This window comes from Sinocyclocheilus anshuiensis, unplaced genomic scaffold (genome assembly GCF_001515605.1).
Source record: "Sinocyclocheilus anshuiensis isolate Anshui unplaced genomic scaffold, SAMN03320099.WGS_v1.1 scaffold1075, whole genome shotgun sequence".
NCBI lineage: Eukaryota > Metazoa > Chordata > Actinopteri > Cypriniformes > Cyprinidae > Sinocyclocheilus > Sinocyclocheilus anshuiensis.
In genome coordinates this window covers 1,179,089-1,184,195 of record NW_015544163.1, presented here as the reverse complement: position 1 = coordinate 1,184,195, position 5,107 = coordinate 1,179,089, and the positions used below count along the sequence as shown (strand labels likewise).

At 37.7% G+C, this 5,107-nt stretch overlaps 1 pseudogene; it reads left to right on the top strand.

Moving 5' to 3' along the window:
- Positions 1-1,684: 1,684 nt before the first annotated feature.
- Positions 1,685-3,984, top strand: LOC107695640 (butyrophilin-like protein 2; annotated as a pseudogene).
- The last annotated feature ends 1,123 nt before the right edge of the window (positions 3,985-5,107 follow it).

Sequence of the window (5,107 nt, the reverse complement as noted above, 5' to 3'; positions counted from 1 at the left end):
GGTTTCAACAAAGGTTTTTTTTTTTTTTTTTTTTTCTCCATTTCTGTCAGCGATGGAGTTCTGGTTCCTCGTTTGGTTGTCGCCTTTGGCTTACTTAGTTGACGATCCTTAATCTTTGGCAAAATTGTCGACTTAAATTGCACAGACACTATATGAACTGAGCTGGAGATGGCATCACTGAATTAACGATGGACTGACTTTAACTGAAAAACTTACTAGTTTACTGTTGTCCTGTTTTTAGAGCTGCTTTACGGCAGAGGTTAATTTTGATTGCATTATTGACACACTATTTTCCTGTTTTACACTGTAAAGCTGCTTTGACACAATCTGTATTGTATAAAGTGCTATATAAATAAAGGTGACTTGACTTGCGTTTAGATCCTGCACTCATCTTTATTTTGCAGCCAAGCTGTGACAGAAGAACTGACCTCAAAATGGATCTAGCAGCAAAGAAAATCAGTCTCCTCTAACTGGGGAAGCAGTTCCTAGAGAAGCACACACAGGGATTTCTGGGCCTTCACCATCTCGTCCCTTATGATGACAACTGACTGTGTGTGCTTTTCTGGACAAGTCTCAATGCAAAGACAAGATTGTGCTTGGCCGGAAACGAGCCTCTAGGGACTTTAATGGAGTATGTGGAGTGGGTAGTCCTCCGGAATAGTTCCCCATTTACCATCTCCAAGAGTGAGGAGCTTCCTCACTCTTGCTCCCTCGGTTCCACCCTATGGCTATGGCTGCTGTGGGCTTCCTCGTCCCTTCACCTCTGCCTTGGTCAGCCATCACTCTGACTTTGCCATGGACTTACAGGCCTTCGTCTGTGACCTGTTCCTCCACCCCTATGCCTCTGTCAGGTTCCTTCTTCTCTTCAGCTCTGCCCTGGTCTTCAGTAGCACTGCTTCCACCTCAGTCCTCTGGCGCCCTGGTTCCACCTCAGTCATTCATTGCTGCAGCTCTACCTTGGTCTCCAGGACCTTCAGTGTCCCCGGTATCTACAGCTTTTCGGCTCCGACTCAGTCTCCACCTTCCACACTGTCTAAGGTCCATCGTTCCCTGGTTCCACCTGGCAAGGCTCCACCATGGCTCCGCCCTCGGCTCTGCCATGGGCCTGCACACTGGTACTTCTGTGGGGGGCTCTTCCGACTGCATCTCCACCCTGGCTTTTCCTGCCTCTGTCTTCACCCAGCTTTCTCTCTGTCCAGCATCCTCTTCGCCATGGCTCTGGTTGTCCAGCATCCCAACTCTGCGTCCCCCACCTAAGCCACCTCCCTCTGCTGGACTTGATGTCACATGAATGTTCTGTTCTGTTTGGTTTAGTTTTAGTTTTTCTTGTTTGGCCTGTTCCGGAGTTCTTTTTGTTTAATAAACACTAATGTGCTGCATTCTGTCCTGTGATCCTGAGCCCGTCTTTATTTTGCAACCAAGCTGTGACTAATAACTCCTGTCTACAGTAACTGTCGTCTGTTTCAATAGTGTTTCATTTTTGTGTTGCATTTAGGTCTTTTCAGAGACAGATTTCATATTATGTTGAAGGTAAAACATCTTAACACTTTTGTTTCATTTCTCAAAATTGGTTCATCAGGATTAGCTGCAGTTCATCAGATCTTTCTCTACTAAAAGGAAGAAAGTAAATCAAGTTTCAACATATGCTCACAGACCTTCAATCAAATAATATTTTCAGCTGAACATGGACCTGCTTACGTTTGTTTTTGCGGCTGTTATTCTAGTTGTATCTGATGGTATGTATAATATTTTTCTCTTTATGCTAATTCTGGAGAAAAAAGCACAAAATGAATTGTCAAATTAATTATGTTCAATGTGGAAACACTAAACAAAATTTGTTTCATTTGTCAAATGTTGATTACTACATAATTTCTATAGTTTGTTTCATGTGTTAAAATGAAATATAAATATTAAGAGCAAATTTAACTGAATCTCCCTTTTATACATTAAGCATGTTTCTGATTTATTTAGCTTTTAGCACTTTAATTTATTTGAGACACGACAATGAGATTTATGTCCACAGCTTTTATTCATTTATTCTGTCATAGTTCTAATAGTCCTCTATAAGAGTACACCTGTGGACTCACATTTTACTGTGAAGCATTTTGTTTTTCTCAGGTTATATTTCCTGGTTGCCTGATCTGATCAGCTTTACAACTTTTTTGTTATTTTTTTATTTATTTAAAGCAGCTCTTTTGAACTCTCATGACCACAATTTGTTTAAAAATATCTGATATTAGAAATAGAATTAATTTGTTACAAGGATAAAATGGGAAAGAAACCTTTTGTAGGGATTTTTATTTACTTTTAAGAAGAACCCAAGGAACTACTATGCACACTTTTACAGTGAAAAAAAAAAATCATATGCATAAAATATGCATGGTTTACATAAGATTTTGTGCCATCTAGAGTAAAGAGGAAAAAAATAATACACTGTTAGGATTGGCTAGATACTTAATCATGTCAATAATGATAATTACCTCTATATGTTTCGATTTGCACTAGAACAAACTACAAACCAAGCATCATTTCTGACTCTGTTTTAGGGTTGATTGTGCACAGTCCCTCAGGTCCTCTGGTTGCTCCTCTGGGGTCTTCAGTGGTTTTGCCCTGTTATGTTGATGAACTCTTACTAATGGAGGATCTGGAGGTGGAATGGAGAAGAACAGACTCAGAGACTCTGGTTCATCTGTATCAAGATGGTGAGTCGAGCAGAGTCCCAGCAGCAGGATTATCATGATAGAGCTCATTTCTTTACTGATCAGATTCAACATGGAAACTTCTCCCTCCGTCTGGACAATCTGAGAGCTCAAGACAAAGGGGTTTACAGATGTAAGGTTCACAATCAGAAGGATTTCGGTGAGATTGTGGTTGAAGTAAAAGATGTTGGTAAGTAACAACCCAGTTACTTCTAGTAGAAATTCAATCTAGTATTTAATTAAAATATGTGATGCTCATATTTCATGTTTATTTTTGTTCTTTCAGACCATTTGCTAGTATCAGGATCGAGTCGTTCCATATCTGCGTCTGTGGGTGAGGACGTCACTCTGAACTGCTCTGTAGACTCTCACATCACACCTGAACACATTGAAGAGGTTTCATGGAAGAAAACAGATGAAGATAAAGATATTCTGGTTCTGCTGTACCAAAACAATCAGACTTTATCAGATTCATCAGATGAGCGATACAGAGTTGAGTTCTTCACTGCTAAAATCCCCAAAGGAAACTTCTCTCTCAGACTGAAGAGTGTCAGAACTGAGGATAAAGGAGTTTACACGTGTCAGGTGTTTGCTGGAGGACTTTCAGCCAATGCAACTGCAGTACTGGAGAGACTGGGTGAGTAACAGATAAATAAGTTGGCTGCCATGTTAATATTACATGACCAGCTAAATGCTACTCACTTTATCTTGGTAAAATATTTTTATTTGACACCATTATAAGAATAAATTAATACTGGGTGACAAATACACCTGTAAATAGATTTTCTATACAGTAACATAAGTAAATGTAAAAAAAGTGTATCTATTACATGATGTTACATCAACAGTATAAAGACACATGACCTCAGCCAGAAAAAAAAAAAACATATACAAAACATTATAATGTGTCTTGTAGTTTAAACCATCTTATTATTATCATGGGATTTATATATTTATTTTATACTTAAGTCGTTTTTATTGAGAGTTAAAGTTTGGTGAGTTACAGCTTCAGCAGCAGTTTTCCCCTGCTGATTGATGCCATTATAGAGCAAAAAAAAAAACATATTTCTCAATTAACGGAGTAATACATTTCAGCCAGTACATTGGTGGGTAGCATAGATATAACATATATGTGGAAGTCCACATCTTACAATAGTTATGTCAATGTTTCACAGGTTTCTCTTTTTCACACATAATGGTGTTGATTCTCTGTATATCTGCATCTGGATCTGCACTCCTGCTCTGCTGGCTGATCTACTGCAGATCACACAATGAAGGTTTATAACAACAAAAATATTAATAATAATAATAATCTCTGAATTTTAGTCAGAGATATGAGCAAATATCAGCAACTTTTATTTATTTATTTTTAAATTGACAAAGTTCTTCTCTCTGTTTGTAGGCACAACTCTGAAACCTCAAGTTTCGCTTGCTATCTGTCCAAACATTACTGTGTTTTTTACTTTCGTCTTTTGGGGTTTCACTGAAAGTAGATATTTTACTTCCACAGTTGGGGAAACCAACATTCTTCTCTTACTTTAATTCAGTTATGTTTTATATTTGATTGTAAATTGGTCAAATCTGTACATTCAAGCTTTACATCACTAAAGAAAAGTCAGATTACATGCTGCCTACTCTATGTTTGTTGGTATATTAACTTCACTTTGATTTCTTTTCAGGATTTTGGAATGAGATCATCATTTGTTGCACTCTTTATATTCTGAGGCCTCTTATGTTGTTGAATGCTGCTCCATATCTAAATAATCTTCCAAGTATGTTTTATTTTAAAACAATAGGAGAGCAATCCATCTAAACATTGCTTTACAGAGCGTTTCACTTCTGATGCAGATTTTAACATACAGTACCCTTCATTTTTACAGGCATTAGAAGAGGGATTAAGCTTGTGAGTGTTGATGTTGAATATGCTGTTTTTTCAATAGTTTTTTATACAGGTATGCAAAACTAAATATCCTATAAAAGAGCTTGTCCATCATTGATTATGTATTTGCAGTTGCTGATGTTTGCAGTTTTATCTTTTGTTAATATGTCATGTGTGTCAGATTGAATCTGCAGCTATATTGCGTGATCATACAAGCTTGGAAACACAAAACTGCATGTTTTAAACATTATACTCCTGTTCTTAAAGGAACACTCCACAATTTTTTGGAAATAGGCTCATTTTCCAACTCCTCTAGAGTTAAACAGTTGAGTTTTACCGTTTTCGAATCCATTCAGCCGATCTCCGGGTCTGGCGGTAGCACTTTTAGCTGTAGCTTAGCATAGATAATTGAATCTGATTAGACCGTTAGCATCTCGCTCAAAAATGACCAAAGAGTTTCGATATTTTTCCTATTTAAAACTTGACTCTTCTGTAGTTACATCGTGTACTAAGACCGACGGAAAATGAA